This window comes from Microcaecilia unicolor, chromosome 3 (genome assembly GCF_901765095.1).
Source record: "Microcaecilia unicolor chromosome 3, aMicUni1.1, whole genome shotgun sequence".
NCBI classification, from domain to species: Eukaryota; Metazoa; Chordata; class Amphibia; order Gymnophiona; family Siphonopidae; genus Microcaecilia; species Microcaecilia unicolor.
In genome coordinates, this window is record NC_044033.1 from 414601642 (window position 1) to 414622283 (window position 20642).

Here is a 20642-nt window from a genome sequence, read left to right on the forward strand (position 1 = left end):
ACAGCATAACAATAGTAAACAAGTAAAGATATAGACAGAATGAAAGAGGAAAACTTGAAAGCAGCAAATTGAGACCTAATAAATGGACTACCATGAACCAGGATCAAAAACATACATATTTGACAGCACTGAAATTCAAATAAAGAAATAATACGATGTGAGCATAATAGCAATGGAATATCTAATAAGCACACAATTAGAACAATCAAATAACATTGCTATGGTACTAATACTTGATTAGGAAAGGGTGTGAAATAGCTACAGACTAGGCAGGGGGTCCTCAGACTATGACTATGGGCTTTGGGCAGCTCACAGAGCAAGCTTTACTTTCCTGTTGTCTCTGTTGTTCTCCTTCTGCTTTATTAAAGAGCCACAGCCTGGTGTGATGATGGGAGAATCACCTGCCCCACAGCAGGGCTTATTTTTTCCCACACAACTGCAGCAAAGCTGGTGTGGTTCTAGCAGGCCATGGCAGCTGAAATGGAAGATTCAAGAGAGGGGGAGAAGGGGTAGAAAGAAAAATAAAACAGAAAGAGAGGACTTAGAGGAGGGGTAAAGAGAATGTGAGAAGGGGAGAGAGCAGATGAATTAGAATCTGAGAGAGTGAGAGTGAGAGAGAGTGAGCGAGCCTTGTATTGGGCTAGAAAAAAAAGAGGTTGTATACTATACTTTGAGGATATCACAAACTGAAAAGGGTTAAATACTTTTTCCAAGCTAAAGAAATGTACTTGAGGTAGAATAGGCTGGCAGTAGAGTTAAAAGATTATACTGCCTGATTGTACTATTATGCAGTAGGTTAAAAACCTTGCAGCTTGACAGGTACTGTGCATCATGGCAAAAGCCAGCGAGTTGGTAAATGAACCTGACTGGGATTGCCACTTCGAAATTTAATCTAAAGTTCAAGAGCTGCTTCATTTGCATATTAGAACAATGTTTGACTATTTTCTCCACAAATGAGGGTCAGTAACATTTTATTCACAGCTGGAGGAACCAGTTCTGACACTTACAGAGTGATTGCTTTCATTAAGTTTAATTAGAGTTCATAACACTTGCAAAGGGAACTGCAGAAAGAGTGTAATTGGTGGACTGGTTTAGCCTCACACTGACACATGACTGTAAACAGAAAACATTTCCTCTGTATAGGGGGAAGATTCAAGTGTTTAACATCAATAACAAATGAGCACCCTTTAAGCTAAAGGCAGAAAGAGATTTTTTGTACTCCTGTCCTGGAAACCTACAATCACATAAACTCCATGGTGGTATGAGTATGCTATCTAAGCAATATATAACAATAATATGATTTCAATAAATTTTTAATGATGTTATGCTGTTTATTCAAAGTATATGGACTACATTGCATTTAATAGTAGCATTATAATTAGCAAAATTATTAAGATAGATCTTTTTAATATTTGTAATTCAGAATCCCTGTTTTTTGATGCAGTCAAGCACCAGACTCAGTTGGGCAACATTAATGGGGTGAAAAGTTACCCATTTCCTCTTAGTGTGTGGGAAACGAAGAAGTGGGCATTCAAGGAGGAGGGAGGTGGAGTTTGAAGCTTGAAGTAGCGGGAAGTGCAAGAAGTAAATTTACCACAGTTTGTTGGTGAATTCCACTTAATTATCCCACAAATCATCACTGTCAATGAAGGACTTTCTATTAAGGTTGACCATGAGTCAAAAGTGCTGGATATTATACTAGATCACTCACTTTCTATGGAACCCCAAGAAAAGAATGTTATACGTAAAGCTTATTTTAAATTTAAGCAATTACGCCTGATACACTCTTATTTTTTAAATGAACATTTTAACATTATAGTGCAGTTATCTATCCTTTCTTTGTTAGACTATGATAACTCTTTATACATAGGTCTTACGGTTAAACATATGTCTAGATTACAGATGATTCAAAATTCAGTAGCAAGGCTGATATTTTGTTGCTGAAAGTGTGATAGTATCTCCCCATTGTTGGCTAAATTGCACTGGCTGTCAGGTAGAATTACATTTAAAGTAATAAGTCTTGTATTCAAACACATACAGCTTTTGTTCTGCTGATCTTTTGGATAGTTTTAAGTTTCTAAAAAACTTGGTTTTAATGAGGACTTGTAATTTTTTTTTGTTACTGTTTTTTCTATCTACAAAAGGCATTCATTTTAAGGCATTATTTTCTAGATCTTTTTTGTTTTCTGCTGTTCATCTCTGGAATAGCTTACCTACTGAGTTGCGTTCTTAGTCCAATTTACTTGCTTTTTCGAAAGCTTTAAAAACATATCTTTTCCTTAATGATAATTAGGTTGTTTTAATTTTTCTTTAGTTTTTAGTTTGATTATAGTCGTTACATCCTGATGTTTTGTATCAGTTTTTATCTTTTGTTACTCTGCCTTGAACTCCTTTGTGAAGATTTGGCGGGTTATAAGATCTAGTTAGCATAACATAGCATAGCAAATTCAGAATAATGCAATGAGAGGATCACAGAAAATATTATTGGATTAAACTCAAAGAAGGAAATATGGCTAGCGAAAACACAGGCGGAGGAAAAAATGGCTAAAGATGTTAAGAGAGGTGACAAGACCTTCTTCAGATATATTGGGAAAAGGAGAAAAGAAAGGAACAGAATTGCAAGACTGAAAGATAGAATAGTTATGTGGAGAGTGATGAGGATAATGCGAATGTGCTAAACAATTACTTCTTCATGGAATAAAATCCTGGAGAAGGACCACGGTTGGCTGCCGATAGAATATCTGGGAATGGAGTGGATATTGCACCATTTATGGAAGAAAGTGTCTATAAACAGCTTGAGAATCTGAAGGTGGACAAAGATATGGGGCCAGATGGGAGCTAAGAGAAGTCCTGGTGGGACCTCTAAAGGATTTATTTAATAGATCTTTAGAGATGGTAGAGGTTCCGCGGGATTGGAGACGAGAGGATGTAGTCCCTCTTCACAAAAGCAGAGACAGGGAAGAAGTGGGAAACTTTTAAGCCATAATGGAACAAAACAAAACTGTCCAGAACTAAAACTAAGATGTTTTGAGATAGACCTGTTTTTAGAACAAGGCACAAAAAGGTGCCCTAAATGACCAGATGACCACTGAAGGGAGTCAGGGATGACCCCCTTACTCACCCAGTGGTCACTAACCCCCTCCTACCCCACAAAAATGGTATTAAAAACATTACTTGCCAGCCTCTATGCCAGCCTCAGTTGTTATACTCAGGTCCATTAGAACAGCATGCAGGTCCCTGGAGTAGTATAGTGGTGGGTGCAGTGCACTGCAGACAGGTGGACCCAGGCCCATACCTCCCCCTACCTGTTACATTTGTGGAGGAAACTGTGAGCCCTCCAAAAATCACCAGAAATCCACTGTACCCACATATAGGTGTCCCCTTCATCTGTAAGGGCTATGGTAGTGGTGTATAATTGGGGGTAGTGGGTTTTGGGCAGACAAGATAAGGGAGCAACAGTGAGATGTGTACCTGGAAGCATTTTATGAAGTCCACTGCAGTGCCCCCTAGGGTGTCCTATTGCTTTCCTGGGATGTCTGGGGGACAGTCTACTAAAAATGCTGGCTCCTCCTACATCCCAATGGCTTGATTTTGTGTGTTTTGCACTTGGACTTTTTTTTTTTGAAAATGAACCAAAAAACAAAATGTCCAAATCACAAAACTTTGTTCAAAACAGTATTTTAGAGGAGATCCGGGAAATTATAGACCGGTGAGTCTGACGTCGATGCCGGACAAAATAGTAGAGACTATAATTAAGAACAAAATTACAGAGCATATTCAAAAGCATGGATTAATGAGACAAAGTCAACATGGATTTAGTGAAGGGAAATCTTGCCTCACCAATCTACTACATTTCTTTGAAGGGGTGAACAAAGGTGCGGATAAAGGGGAGCCGGTTGATATTGTGTATCTGGATTTTCAGAAGGCGTTTGACAAAGTACCTCATGAAAGACTCCAGAGGAAATTGGAGAGTCATGGGTTAGGAGGTAGTGTTCTATTGTGGATTAAAAGCTGGCTAAAAGATAGAAAACAGAGAGTAAGGTTAAATGGTCAGTATTCTCAATGGAGAAGGGTAGTTAGTGGGGTTCCCCAGGGTTCTGTGCTGGGACCGCTGCTTTTTAACATATTTATAAATGACTTAGAGATGGGAGTAACTAGTGAGGTAATTAAATTTGCTGATGACCCAAAGTTATTCAAACTCATTAAATCGCGGGAGGATTGTGAAAAATTACAAGAGGACCTTACGGGACTGGGAGACTGGGCGTCTAAATGGCAGATGACGTTTAATGTGAGCAAGTGCAAAGTGATGCATGTGGGAAAGAGGAACCCGAATTATAGCTACGTCATGCAAGGTTCCATATTAGGAGTCACGGACCAAGAAAGAGATCTAGGTGTCGTCGTTGATGATACGTTGAAACCTTCTGCTCAGTGTGCTGCTGCGGCTAAGAAAGCAAATAGAATGTTAGGTATTATTAGGAAAGGAATGGAAAACAAAAATGAGGATGTTATAATGCCTTTGTATCGCTCCATGGTGCGACCGCACCTTGAATATTGTGTTCAATTCTGGTCGCCGCATCTCAAAAAAGATATAGTGGAATTAGAAAAGGTGCAGAGAAGGGCGACGAAAATGATAAAGGGGATGGGACGACTTCCCTATGAGGAAAGGCTAAAGCAGCTAGGGATCTTCAGCTTGGAAAAAAGGCGGCTGAGGGGAGATATGATAGAGGTCTATAAAATAATGAGTGGAGTTGAACGGGTAGATGTGAAGCGTCTGTTCACGCTTTTCAAAAATACTAGGACTAGGGGTCATGCGATGAAGCTACAATGTAGTAAATTTAATCAGAGAAAAGTTTTCTTCACTCAACATGTAATTAAACTCTGGAATCCGTTGCCAGATAATGTGGTAAAGGTGGTTAGCTTAACGGAGTTTAAAAAAGGTTTGGACGGCTTCCTAAAGGAAAAGTCCATAGACCGTTATTAAATGGACTTGGGGAAAATCCACTATTTCTGGGATAATCAGTATAAAATGTTCTGTACATTTTTGGGATCTTGCCGGGTATTTGTGACCTGGATTGGTCACTGTTGGAAACAGGATGCTGGGCTCGATGGACCTTTGGTCTTTCCCAGTATGACAATACTTATATACTTATGTAATATAGACTTTTTCTTTTTTGAAAATGACCTTCAATTACCTATTCAGATTTTGTACATTTTTTGCAGAAAGTCCAAAGTTGGACTTAGACGTCATATCGAAAATGCCCCTCCACATATGCTACTATGGATTCTACTTTATCTTTCTAATCACATGTGAAGGGTCTGGTGAAAAAGATATTTTTTTAAATTGAAGATCCTGCGTAGATTGAAAGGGCTGCTAACTGATGAGAATTTTAGAACAGTATTACAGTCTTTGATAATTCCATTATTTGATTACTGCAATGTTTTATTCTTGGGCTTACCAGCTTATGTTTTGAAACTGCTATAGATGGCCCAGAATGTAGCAGCTAGACTTATTGTTGGGTTATCCAGGTTTGAATATATCTTTCCGATTTTGCAAAACTTACACTGGTTAAGTAGGGAGTCCAATTTACAGGGTTATTAATGGCGAGGTCCCGATTCCTCTTGCTACAGCACTTAGATTATATGTTCCATCTCAATCATTGAGGTCTGCTGGAAAGTTATTGTTGTTAGTACTTAGTTACAAGCAAGTTGTCCTTGAAGATATTAGATCAAAATTTTTTTATATTGAAGGTGCACGCTTGTGGAATGGGTTACCTGAAGAACTATGCTTGATAAAAAAAATTACCATGCTTTTCATAAATGCTTGAATGTATATCTGTTTACTCAGACTTTTAGTTAATTGAGGGGTCCTTTTACTAAGCTGCGGTAAAAATGAAAAGAAAAAACCCTCAGTGCTTTTATCAGGGTTTAGGGACCCACAACATGATTTTGCAGTAGGTTCAGTCTTTGACAGGTTTTGTTTACTTTTCCCTATAAGTAGTTCCTCATTGTCTGGTAGTCAGTAGGAAGTTGTCATCGTTAACTAAAGGCATTTTGCAGCCTTATCATTTTATTCATATGCCTCAGAGGGTAAAAGGTGACTTGTTTCTGTAGACATCCTTTTTACAGCATTTTAAAGGTGTGATAGTTTGGTAAGTACTGTGGTTTCCAACAGTGATTTGCAATTATTTTCTGTTGCTTCTGGTGGCTTGGGGTTTGGTATCTTTTGAGCAAACTGTTTGGTGTGTGAAGCCATACCTTACAGCATGGAAGGATAGGGGGTGGATAATGAATATTACGTTTCTCCAGTTGTTTCCTTAGGGTGGCTTTCATCATTTGGGGTGATTGTTTGGAGAACAGGAGGGCAGGTATAAGACCTGACAATATCTGTTGTGCCTGCTATTAATAGATAGTCTGCCAGCTGTCAATTAGCTATTGAGGTGTTATGTTATGGTACACAGGGATTTATATTCCACTTTTAATTCTACAGTTCAATGTCGACTACAACAAAAGAAGCCAGATCAAAACAAATCCAGGAATTACAGTTTTAGTAATAAAAGAAAATAGTTAATACAAATAAGCCATAACCAAAGCATAAGTACATAAGTATTGCCATACTGGGATAGATCGAAGGTCCATCAAGCCCAGCATCCTGTCTCCAAAAGTGGCCAATCCAGATTATAATTACCTGGTGGATTTTCCCCAAGTCCATTTTAATAATGCCCTATGGACTTTTCTTTTAGGAAGTTATCCAAACCTTTTTTAAACCCCGCTAAACTAACTGCTTTTACTACATTCTCTGGCAACAAATTCCAGAGTTTAATTAAACACTGAGTGAAGAAATATTTTCTCTTATTTGTTTTAAATTTACTACTTTGAAGTTTCACTGTGTGCCCCTCCCAGTCCCATTATTTTTGGAAAAAGTAAACAAGCGATTCATGTTTATCCATTCCTTTCCACCCATTATTTTATAGACCACTAGCATATCTCCCCCTCAGCCATCTTTTCACCAAGCTGAAGAGCCCTAGCCACTTTAGCCTTTCCTCATAGGGAAGTTGTCCCATACCCTTTATCATTTTCATTGCCCTCTCTGTACCTTTTCTAATTCCACTATACCTTTTTTGAGATGCAATAACCAGAATTGCACGCAATATTTGAGGTGTGGTCACACCATGGAGCAATACAAAGGCATAATAACGTCCTGATTTTTGTTTTCCATTCCTTTCCTAATTTTCGTAGCCGCCACCACACACTGAGCAGAGGGTTTCAATGTATCATCAATGATGACACCTAGATCGCTTTTATGGTCGTTGACTCCTAATTTGGAACCTTGCATTACATAGCTATAGTTCGAGTTCCTCTTTCCCACATGCATCACTTTCACTTGCTCACATTAAACATCATCTGCCATTTGGATGCCCAGTCTTGTAGGGTCCTCTTATAATTTTTCACAATCCTCTCACGATTTAACAACTTTGAATAACTTTGTGTCATCAGCAAATTTAATTACCTCACTAGTTACTCCCATTTCTAGATCATTTATAAATATGTTAAAAAGCAGCGGTCCTAGCACAGACCCTGAGGAACCCCACTATCTACCCTTCTCCATTGAGAATACTGACCATTTAAACCTACTCTCTGTTTTCTATCTTTTAACCAGTTTTTAATTCACAATAGAACACTACTTCCTATCACATGACTCTCCAATTTCCTCTGGAGTCTTTCATGAGGTACTTGTCAAACGCCTTTTGAAAATCCAGATACTGTTTTTAAAAAAGGCTGCTTGTATCTCCCAATTAACATGAACCAGCCATTCTCAACTGGGAGGGGTAACAGAAACCAAAGCTAATTGCATTTGAGAAAGTATATTTTTATTTCAATAGTTTCTCATGAGAGAATAATACAGTAACATAACCAGATGCTCTCTATCTGCATCTGCAAAATATTCTTCTGAGAGGGCAGCTTATATAATTTGTTTCAAACAAGGATTCTTTCTCTGCAAAACTGTCCTACTCACAGCTTATCTGATTTCCAGGGACTGGTTCTTTTAAAACAACATTCTTTTGCTGTCCTTCCCAGGCCCAATTGCCTGCCCCCTAAGGGTATCATAAATTCCAGAGATCATGCAGGCTCATCAATGTTTAACAGACTTCAGAGTCATACATCTCTGACAGACTCCAGAGTTGTACACACTTTATCAATCTCTGACCTTTTAACCCATTCCATAATGCATAACTTGTGCTCATAATTTCTCCAATACACAATATCGACTGCCTTTATCCACTTGTTTGTTCATCCCTTCAAAGAAATATAATAGATTGGTGAAGCAAGATTTTCCTTCACTAAATCCATGTTGACTTTGTCTAATTAATCTATGCTTTCGAATATGCTCTGTAATTTGGTTCTTTATAATAGTCTCTACCATTTTGCATGGCACCAACGTCAGGTTCACCAGTCTACAATTTCCTGGATCACCTCTGGAACTTTTTTTGAAAATCAGTGTTACATTGGCCACCCTCCAATCTTCCAGTACCATGCTTGATTTTAAAGACAAACTACATATTACTAACAATAGTTCTGCAATCTGAAGACACAGGGTTAATATCAAGAAATAGAACAGATTTTAATTTCTTCCTGAATACTACCCCCCTCTGCTTATTAAGCTGCGCGGCAGTGCCAACATAGCCCATTCAAAGTGAATGGGCCGTGCCAGCATTAGTGCACGATAGCTGCTAGTATGACTTAGTAAACAAGGGGGTATTGTTGACAAGTTCTCAATGATAGCGGTAAGGAATTCCGCCATGTGGCCATTTGATATTGTTAAAAAGAACAAGAAAAGTGTTTAACTGATTTTATCCCGCTCATGTTCAGAAAACACAATAAAAATTGATTTGAGTGTTATACTTACACCTTTCATTCCATAAGAGTGTGACCATATTTATCATATAGGATGGTGCCTCACCGAATAAAGTTTTAAAAACTGTAATATTCAGTTTAAAATACATATGAGCCATGATTGTCAACCAGTGTAATTTCAAGTAAAAATTTTAAACTGAATCATATTTTGACAAACCCTAAATTAATTTCACAGCTGTGTTCTGTATTAGCTGTAAACGACTGATTAGTGTTTTAGAATAGCATTTAAATGTCTGCAGTTAAATGTAATGTTAAATGTTCAGCATTTCCCTGGCGTTGATTATTGCCATACCAGTTGCTGTATCTCATTTCTAGTGTTCTCTCTTTTCATTGCTTGCACTCACAGTTGGCAGCCTTTGAAGCTGCCACCTGAGTTATGGGACACGATTTCCACTTAGTGGAACATTCATTACCTTTATTGTTATCTGCAAACACTTAGCAGGTTTATGAAAAAGGTTGTAGGTGTTTTTTGGAAGCTGTGCAATCTGGACAGCTTGCCAGCTCTGGCCATATTTTGTGTGGGCATGTTCTTAATTTTATTTTGCAAGCTACCTATCCAGGCAATTTCTGATGCTTCCTTGGCAAGTTTAGCTTTGTATCTGAAACTGCATCAATTCCCTGTATGACTCGAGTGTCTTCATAAAGCAATTGGTCCGAGTATGCTGTCGTTTCCCAGTCAGGTTCTTAGGAAACCATGTGAATTTTGAATTGCATGAGAATTGGCATTGTTTCTGTGTAGGTTGCCCATTCTAGAAAGGCACTGGGGTATGGGTTTATTGTTTTGGGATGTTTCTGTGGTTCAAAAGAAGATGCTACTGCTTATTCATAGATCTAAGACTGATCATTTGGATAAAGGCTTTTGAGTAATTTAACATGAGGTGGAAGCTTCTACATTTTAGGACTGTAAGGCTGGTGGTAGTGTGAACAGAGGTTGGTGCAAGCAATTGAGAAAGTTTCCGTTTCTTGCTCTCTTGAAGAAGAGTTTGGCTATTCTGGGCTTTAACTCACAATGTTTTGGTACACGTTCTTTTCACATTGGCACAGGATCTTTTGCTGTTAGCACTATAATATATTTCAGCATTATCCCCCTGATTCTCTAAAGGTCGCCAAAAATTGACCTTGCAAATTTAGGTGCATTCCCAATTTGTGCATGCAATTTAATTGCATAACAAGCCAATTAGTGCCAATAATAGGGTGTTACATGCATAAAGTTAGGCGCGGGATCTGAGCCTAAACTTTACGCATGGCTCAAAAAAGGGGGCATGGAAAGGGGACGGCTATGAGCGTTTCGGGGTGGAACAGGGGCATGGCCCTGAGTTACACATTTATTTACAGAATAACGATGCTCCATGTGTAAATGTAGGTGTGGGCATTTGCACTACATTTTCATTGGTGCAAATGGTTGTGCCTACATTTATCCATGACTACAGAATGACATGGGGGCAAAGTTTGTCCCCATCCCCACCCTATTCCCGTGAACTCTCTCCCCATCCCCATCCCATCCCGATGAGCACTGTCCCCTGTCCCTGCCCCTTTCCTGCGAGCACTGTTTGATCCAATCTGCACAAGTCTTGAACAGTTATGATTTTATATTTAAATCATTTTATTAAAGTATGAAAAGAAACAATATTCTGTACAGCTGTCGTTTTATAACTCACAAACAATACAGAACATGGATCAACAAAAACCCTGTCTCCCCTCCCCCTCACAAATATCCACTCCACTATCGGGAAATCTGAATAAGCCAAATTACTACAGAAGCTATATAGAAAATTCATGCTAACAGAATATTTTGGTCATACATACACATTACACAAATGCCAAATACATATTAGCTGACCAAAAATATAAGCTGACCAAAAATGATAAACACATATTAAACCAAAATCCCAAGAAGCCACACCAGATGCATTTCCTCCTATGCTGTGCAAAATATAAAGATCACACATGCCAGGGATGGTGTTAAGGGAGTCAACTAGGACAACTGCCCCATGGCCAGAGAGAGCCCTAAAAGACTGCTGGAAGCTGAAAAAGGCACAGCCTGGTAGTGGGCTTTGGGGTCACCTCCAAAATTTATACCCTGGGCCCCAGCCACGTCTAATACCAATTCTGGCAGGAATAGGATACACATTTCAAATCTGACATATTCTAATCACAAAATAGAAAATAAATTTTTTTTTTTGTCTGATCATTTTATTTTTCAAATCATGTTGGTCCCAGGTTCTGGTTTCTGTTTCCTTCTGTCTTCTCTTAACTTACTCGCCTGGGTCTCCTGTTGACATTTCTTATTTCAAAAAAGGAGGAGAGTGGGAATAGAAACCAGGGTTTCCAGAGACAGGACTGCAAACAATCTTGAGTAAAACAGTGTTTATTGGAAATCAAAGTGACTCAACACAACGCTGTGTTTTGGCCAGAAGGCCTGCATCAGGAGTCTAAAAAAGAATAAAAATAAAACTCGTATAACTTGTGGACATCCAGGATTTGAAAATAATGATATACAGTCAAAGTGTATAAAATATGTAATGAATGATAAAAATTGATTCATTGCCAAATGTAAACACATTCAAGAAGAATTTTGCAACACAAATATGCAAATCACATGTAGTAGAATACTGTCCAATTAAATGTAATAAACGCTTATTATAATAATTAGAAAGCAGTATAAACTACGGTTAACAATAGGATATAACCAGAGATGTCAAACCATAGAACAATATGTAAAAAGCCATTAAGATAATGCACAAAAATTATATTGCTTGAAATGATCATGAATTTTGGACTTAAGTGATTATCTAGTGGAAAAATAAAGACCATGTTGATTTGAATGGTGAACGTATGTGTGTGTATGGCACGGATATATTAGATATACAAAGGGCTTTTACTAACCTGTGTGCTTGTGTCAGAGAGTAAAAGTTTAGGAGACACAACGGTTAGCTGTGATAGTCTAAAAAATAATGGAACATAACTACTGGTTAGGTGTGCTAAAAAATAGAGCAGAATGTGGAAAGGTTGAAAGGAGTAGAAAATACTAAACAAACCAAAACGCTATTGGAAGAACTAGAACACCATGTGAGAGGATGGAACACAGTGAAAAGGACACAATGCATAAAAATGAGACTAGAAGGAAAGAATATGGAAGGTGTAAAGAAGGTGGGGAGTACGGATGACCAGAAGATTCTCTTTGGACATTTCTTATTTCTCCATGCTCACCATCCATCTTCTGTCTCTGTGTATCTATCACTCCCCATGTTCAGCATCTCCCTTCTCTGTGTCCCCTATACTTCCCTCTCCAGCATCCCCCCTGTATCAGGCCACCCCCTTCCCCCCAGATCTTGTCTACTGTAACAATAGTACATTGCCCAAATGGTATCCATGATCCAACACACATTTAACACTTTGAAAGCTGCTTGACCCTTGTGTGGCCCGTGAAACAAAATCAAACAAGCAATCAAAAGAGATGAAAGTATTTGGTCTCCTGCAAATGTCCATGCTCCAAAAAGGATAGCAGGCTTATCACTTTAGGAAGAAAAGGACGGGACCTTATGAAAAGATAATGCCAGATCCCAGCAGGCATAGGCGCCCGGTATAAGAGGCTTGGAGAGGCTAAGCCTCCCCCCTGCTGCAGCAGAATGGATCAGCTGTGGAGTCCAGTTGCTGAGGGGATTAAATTGTTGATTTACCTCCATCCTCACAGCAGGAGCTGCAGTGAAAGCCCTCTAGCAGTTGTAGAAATTGGTTTATGGTTTGTTTACCTTACTGCTGGGAAAGCAGGGGGGGGAGGGGTTGGCTGGAGGTGTCCTGGGTTGCCAGGGAGATATTTAAGGAGGATGACTTCCTGACCTGCACTGAGGACAGATAGCAGCAGAACGGATACTGGGCCAGCATGATCAGAAAAAGTCACCAGACAACAAAGGTAGAAAAGATCATTTTATTTTCATTATAGTGTTTGGAATATGTCCACTTTGAGAATCAGGTGCTTAACATTAAAAGTTTATATTTATTTATTTACTTATTTATGGCATTTTATCTCACATTAAACATGAATTAGGGTGTTTTGTGGCTCTACATGAGAATTGTGATGATATGATCCCTTGTTTCATATTGTTGACGGTCTGCATTTTCCGTATGAGTGGTATATTGGTGTATTAGGTCTGCCCAGTGTAATATTTATGGTACAGTAAGGTTCTGAGTGTGTTTTTGGACAAAGTTGTGCATAGTGTTTTGCAGTTGAGCGATTGTGGTTAGAATATGCTTTGAGCAACCACTTTATTCTTTGACATATGATATATATCTAATATCTAAATTTAATAAAAGGTATTAATTGTGACTTTTATTTTTATTTATTTTTTCTGCGTGTTAATAGACAATTATGATTTAAGTTCCACCCCAGGCCCCACCCCTAACCCCGCCCCTTTAGCCTCCCCAAACAGTTGGGCCACCGACCGCCTATGCCTGCAGGTAAGGGCCTGCAATTCAGAATTCACCAAGCCAATTCAACAGCCACTAAAAACACTGCCTTTAAGGCGAGATCTTTAAGGGTGGCAGTTCTTAAGGCTCAAAAACCACCAAAACACTCAGGACCAAACAGAGAGAAAGCTGGTCTCAAAGGAGATTGCAGCTGTTTTATGCTGCTTAGGAGATGCATTATATCTAAGTGTGCTGTGAAGGACACGCTGAGGAATTTATCCCTTTAGCAGGCAAGAACCATCACCTGAACCTTCAAGAGTTAAGGGACACACCTTGCTCAAACAGAGACGGGCAACAAAAATGACAAAGGGGATGGGACGACTTCTCTATGAGGAAAGGCTAAAGCAGCTAGGGCTCTTCAGCTTGGAGAAAAGACGGCTGAAGGGAGATATGATGGGGTCTATAAAATAATGAGTGGAGTGGAACAGGTAGACGTGAATCGCTTGTTTACTCTTTCCAAAAATACTAGGACCAAGTGCACACAATGAAGCTAGAAAGTAGTAATTTAAAATGAATCAGAGAAAATATTTCTTCACTCAACATGTAATTAAACTCTGGAATTCATTACCAGAAAATGTAGTAAAAGTGGTTAGCTTAGCGGAGTTTAAAAAAAGGTTTAGCCGGCTTCCTAAAGGAAAAGTCCATAGACCATTATTAAAATGGACTTGGGGAAAAATCCACTGCTTAATTCTAGAATATAACAAAATATTTAAACACACATGAATACAAGTGTATTGCTTCTTCAGCTTATTGAGAGTGGAGTAGTCTCATATATAACACACGATAAAGATTATTTGATTTTTCACCCAATGACTGGGTGTATTATCTGTGTGTATTGTCTAATCATTGACTTAACCTCCACCTCCCTTTGCTAATCTTATATATGAAAATATATTTCTGTTTATCAATATGCTATCATCTAATTTTATGCAGCACTTAGCTTGAACAAGTTGGTGCTCTTAAAACCCCGACAGGTCCCCGTTTCGTGGCTACTTTTTCAAGGGGGAGTCACCAGTTCTAAAACCAAAAACAAGATGCAGCACAAAGTTACTTACAAAATTATTCTAAAAGGCATATTAGTTGTATAATTACTTGTATTCTAAATAAAAATGCTGATGGCTTACCAAGTAACTGTCTCAAGTGCAACTGCAGCATTACTCTGTCTCTCTCAAAATGGCCACGGCGTCTTTTTGTTAGTGCTCAGCCGTGCCAGCTGATTATGAAGCTAACTTCAAAATAAAAGTCCTAAACAAAGACTTCTAACTAAATAAAAGGCTTGTGCCCTGTCTGAGACTAGTGTGGAAAACTGCCACTGTTGATATTCATCTTGTATGTCTCGAGCAAACACTCCTTAATTGACCATTTGTTTGTGGCAAAAGTTTTAACATATCAAAAGATTTTTCTATATATTAGGAAATAGAGAAAATTGAAAAACATTGAAAAAAATTATGTTAAACTTAGTGCCTGTTGATAACTCTAGAACTGAGATGGGTAACTCTAGAACTAATTCTAGAATAAGCAGCATAAAATGTATTGTACTGTGTTGGGATCTTGACAGGTACTTGTGACCTGGATTGGTCACTGTTGGAAACAGGATGCTGGGCTTGATGGACCTTTGGTCTGTCCCAGTATGGCAATACTTATGTACTTCTTTCTGCATTTAGTATCACCACTCTATATATCTATCCTTGATTTCTTTGTCCAGCATCACTGCTCTGTGTCCCTATACGCCCCAAGTTCAGCATCTCCCTTGTGTTCCTAATCTCCCCCATGTTTAGCATCTTCCCCTGCATATATATCCTCTCCCATGTCTGTCACTGCCCTGTGCCCATTTCATATACCATCTGCATGAACATCTCCCCTTTGTTTTCCAGTCCTTATGCTCCCCTCCATGCCCATTATCTTCCCCCTGTTTCTGTATACCTCCCTGTGTCCAGCTTTTCCCCCTCTCTTCCTCCCTCAGACCAATGTGTCTCTTTCCCTCCCTCCCTTCCTTCACTGTGTGTTCAGTATTTCACTCCCTCTTCCTTCATCTCCTTGGTTTGGTATTTCTTTCCTTTCACTTCCCTTCTCTACCCTCTCCCCTGCAGGTCCAGCACTTCTTTCTCTTCCCTCTCTCCAGCCTCCCCATGGGACTCAGCACCTCTCTCCCTTTCCTTCCTCCAGTTCCCCCATGGGACTCCAGCACTCCTCTGCCTTTCCTCCTTCCAGCCCCCCCCATAGAACTCCAGCACCTCTCTCCCTTCTGTCCAACCAGCCCCCCATGGGACAGCAGCCCCTTTGTCTCTTTCCTTCAGATCCAGTCCCCCCCCCCTGCAGCATCTCTGCTGCTTCTCTTCAGCTCCCTCCCTCCCTTGGATCTAGCACCTTTGTCCCCTTCAGCTCTAACCCCCCTCCCTACCATGGGTCCAGCACCTCTATCCCCTTCAGCTCCAGCTCCCTCTATCCCATGGGTCCAGCACCTCTGCTATCTTCAATTCCAGACCCCATGGTCCAGCTCCAGCCCCTCCCTCCCACAGCTCCAGCACAACCCCTCCTTCCCACATGTCCAGTGCCTCTGCCTCCTTCAGTACCAGCCCCTACCTCCTATGGATCTAGCACCTCTACCCCCTTCAGCTCCAGGCCCTCCCTCCCTTTCTCCCTCCATCCCATGGATCTACTACCTCTGTTGCCTTCAGCTCCAGCCCCCTCCCTCCCTCCCATGGGTCCAGCACCTTTGTCCCCCTCCCAAAGGTCCAGCATCTCTGTCCCCTTCAGCTCCAGCTCCCCCTTTCCTGCAGGTCCAGCACAGCCCCCTCCCTCCCCCAGGTTCAGAATGGCCCCCTCCCTCCCACGGGTCCAGTGCCTCTGTCCCCTTCAGCTTCAGCCCCCTCCCTCCCTTCCATGAGTCCAGCACCATTGTCCCCTTCAGCTCCAGCCCCCCTCCTGCAGGTCCAGCACCTCTGTACCCTTCAGCTCCAGCCCCCTCCCTCCCATGGGTCCAGCACATGTGTTCCCTTCAGCTCCAGCACCCCCGTGGGTCCAGCACAGCCCCTTCCCAACTGCGGGTTCAGCGCAGCCTCCCTCCCTTCGGTGGGTCCAGTGCAGCCCCCTTCCTCCCTCCTGCAGCTCCATGTAGCCCTCCCTCCTGGGTCTGGTGTGTTGTTTTTCTCCTTCTACCTTATGCAGCAAATGCGAGGAGAACCCCCACAGGCCTGCATCATGGCCTTCCCTCTACTGGATCCCACTTTCTGATGAAACTTCCTGTTTTAGATCTTGGTTGTTGTGGTTCTGTGTGGATAGCATACTTTAGGATCAGTTTTCTGTGGTTATACGGACCAAGCAATGGTGTCCGACTGCTCATTTGCTATTTCATCTCAGGGGCAATGATTTGTGTTTGTGTAAGTCGTGGATCTCATTAGGATAATGGAGGTGTTATTGATGATTTGATAACAGTTTCCTTATCTTAATCTAGCCATGTATTTTGCCTTGGAGAGTTTAATGTAGTACTTTGAGCATGAAAGCTATAGAGTGTCTCCTTAAGCATGTTTATTTGAAAATTTCCAAATTTGCTTTATTGCTTGGGGGCTTGATTTGTAGCATGAATTAATAACAGTTGATTGCCCTGATCAGTTTCATTCTGATGAGGTTTGGATATTTTCTTGAGCTCTTTTCAAGTTGTTTTAGAGATGGGTGGTAGAGGCTTATAGTAGCCAAGAAAAGCACATTGCTGTCTTTTTAATGATGGTGGGGTGTTTTGGAACTTAATCACTTCCAAGTTTATGACATGGGGCAAGATGGTATCTGAGGGTGTTGCCATGGTAAGCATGGATTTCCCTGTGCTATACCCTATTCTATATGACAATAACCCCATAAAAGTTTCCTTTGAGAACTGCCATCACCACAGTTGTTTGAATGAGTGAAGAGTCCTGCTAGATAACTGGTTTCTCATACAACTCAGATGTCACCATTTAGGTATTTATATTGCATATAAACATCTAAATTCTGATTTTACAAATCCAGGACATACATTTCTAAAACTTAAAATGTGCATTATGGATAGGAGGTGTAGTCTGGACATGACCCGGGTTGGACTATCGCCTCTCATACCATCCTCGATCCGCTTCAATCTGGCTTTTGCCCACTTCACTCGACAGAAACGGCACTATCCAAAGTCTGTAATGACCTGTTCCTCGCCAAATCCATAGGTCATTACTCCATCCTCATTCTCCTCGACCTATCCGCCGCCTTTGACACTGTCAATCACAACTTTCTTCTTGACACACTGTCCTCTTTTGGGTTCCAGGGCTCTGTCCTCTCCTGCTTCTCCTCTTATCTCTCCCATCGTACCTTCAGAGTACACTCTCATGGTTCTTCCTCCACCCCTATCCCGCTCTCTGTTGGAGTCCCTCAGGGTTCTGTCCTTGGACCCCTTCTTTTCTCTATCTACACCTCTTCCCTGGGCTCCCTGATCTCGTCTCATGGCTTCCAGTATCATCTTTATGCTGACGACACCCAGCTTTATCTCTCCACACCTGACATCACTGCGGAAACCCAGGCCAAAGTATCGGCCTGCTTATCCGACATTGCTGCCTGGATGTCCAACCACCACCTGAAACTGAACATGGCCAAGACCGAACTTCTTGTCTTCCCACCCAAACCCACTTCTCCTCTACCTCCACTCTCTATTTCGGTTGATAACACCCTCATCGTCCCCGTCTCATCTGCCCGCAACCTCGGTGTCATCTTCGACTCCTCCCTCTCCTTTTCTGCGCTTATCCAGCAGATAGCCAAGACCTGTCGCTTCTTCCTCTATAACATTAGCAAAATCCGCCCTTTCCTCTCTGAGCTCACCACCCAAACTCTCATCCACTCTCTCATTACCTCTCGCCTTGACTACTGCAACCTACTCCTCACTGGTCTCCCACTTAGCCACCTATCCCCCCTTCAGTCCGTTCAGAACTCAAGTCACTTCATTGGCTTCCGAACCGGTACCGCATTCAATTCAAGCTTCTGCTACTAACCTACAAATGTACTCGATCTGCAGCCCCTCCTTACCTCTCAACCCTCATCTCCCCTTACGTTCCTACCCATAACCTCTGCTCTCAAGACAAATCCCTCCTCTCAGTACCCTTCTCCACCACCGCCAACTCCAGGCTCCGCCCTTTCTGCCTCGCCTCACCCCATGCGTGGAACAAACTCCCCGAGCCCATACGCCAGGTCCCCTCCCTGCCCATCTTCAAATCTCTGCTCAAAGCCCACCTCTTCAATGTCGCCTTCGGCACCTAACCTCTACACCTCTACCCAGAAAATCTACACTGCCCCAACTTGACATTTCTTTCTTTAGATTGTAAGCTCCTTTGAGCAGGGACCGTCCTTCTTTGTTTATTTTGTACAGCGCTGCGTAACCCTAGTAGCGCTCTAGAAATGTTAAGTAGTAGTAGTAGACTAGGGTAAGCCTAAAAAATAAATGTGTATTCCCCATTCCAGAAAGGGAATGAATGACTATGTCCAAAAAGATCAACGTAACTGGGATGTCTAGGTTTCAGAAAGGTGCTCCTATTGGGCAGTGTTCCAATGAAACTAGCAAGCAATACCAGGCTCTGTGACAGCCTTGGGCAAAATAAGCGCTTATATTTTTATATAAAAGTTTATATCCTGGCACTTAAAAATTTATGAGCCCATGGTGCCCCGTTCATATTTTAGATGTCTGTGACTTCAAAATGAATGCTCCTGCAACACATAACCAGTGTATAAACATCCATTCATCATATATTTTAGAACAGGCTCTACGTTGGCAGATCGTGTTCTAAAATACTAATGGAACTTGAGATGCCTAGAGCTTGATGTCTCAGTTCCAATGTGCACTTCCTTTTTTAGATGCCGCTCCTTGTGTATCAAATTTTGATTGATTTAAAAGTAGGGGAGTGTTGGAACCACTTCTGTGTACTATTTTTGTTGTCATGATTTGAAAGGATAAAACATATTTTATTTATTTATTTAGGGTTTAGCTCATGCCTGTTGCGTAGCACCTCAAGGTCAGTTACATTCAGGCACAGTAGGAATCTCCCTGAGGTACCGTATGTTAGTGACTCACATGCTAAATTCGGCTCTGGTAAAATATCACCAATGGCTTACATTGGAGCATTAACACATAAAAGAATGTAAAAAGAGTTTCTTTTCAGATCCCATAAATACGAGCACTAACCTAAGCAGAGAGTTATATAAAATGGTTAAAATGGGCATTTTTGATATGACATCTAAATCCAATTTTGGACGTTTTGCTGAAAAAATTCAAAAATCAAGTGACGAACAAGGTGATTTTCTAACCAGACAAATGTCTATCTTTTTGTTTTGAAAATGGCCATTTCCTAGATGTTTTGTGCTCAGTGCATTTAATTTTTTATGACCATTTTTGAAAAAAAAAAAAAAAAATTCAAAGTGAAAAACACACAAAAACAAGTCATTGGGATGTATGGGGGGGGGGGGCAACATTCTTAGTAAACTGGCCACACAGACATCCCAGCAGAGCAGTGGGGCACTTTAAAGGGCTTCACATAAAAGGTCCCCGGTACACACCTCACCATTACCCCGTATATGGTATAGTGAGCCCTCTAAAACCCACAAAGAACCTACTATAACCAACTGTACACCACTACAATTGCCCTTATGTCTGCAGGTGTAACCTATATATGAATACAGTAGGTTTTTGGTGGATTTAGGAGTGCTCACATGTTCCACCACAAGTGTAACAGTTAAAATTGGATATGGGCTTGGTTCCACTTCTCTACAATACATTGCATCGACCACTAGGCTACTCCAGGGACCTGCTTGCTGCTCTAATAGGACCAGCCATAACATCTGACGCTGGCATAAAGGCTGGTATGTACTGTTTCTTTCACATCTTTGGGAGGTGGAAGGGGGTCAGTGACCACTGAGGGAGTAAGGGGGTTGATGCCCTAATCCCTCAGTGGTCATCTGGTCATTTAAAGTACCATTTTGTGACTTAGTTGTGATTGAAACAGGTCTAGACCAAAACTTTTAGCCCTGGAAGTTTTTGCTTAGTTTTATTATGGAGCAAAGCGTCCAAGTTCTGGGAAAACCTATATCCTGCCAAACATGCTCCAGTGAGATTTGGTTGCACTGCAGATGAACTGCACAGAAAAACGTCTAAAACATGGGTTTCAAAAATAGTGATTTGGATGTTTTGGCAACAAAAACATCCATTTGCCACATTGTGCCACTTTTTGGATGTTTTTCTGATTAAAAAATGATCCCCAATA

At 40.9% G+C, this 20642-nt stretch overlaps 1 long non-coding RNA gene across 1 annotated transcript in view; it reads right to left on the minus strand.

Moving 5' to 3' along the window:
- Positions 1 to 11114: 11114 nt before the first annotated feature.
- The window catches only part of LOC115465178, a 39277-nt gene continuing 29749 nt past the window's right edge, over positions 11115 to 20642 (minus strand). Inside the window, exons 2-3 of the long non-coding RNA XR_003941346.1 lie at positions 11800 to 11857; positions 11115 to 11197 (exon numbers count right to left, since the gene is read on the minus strand). This is a non-coding gene — a long non-coding RNA (uncharacterized LOC115465178). The remainder of the gene's footprint in view (positions 11198 to 11799; positions 11858 to 20642) is intronic.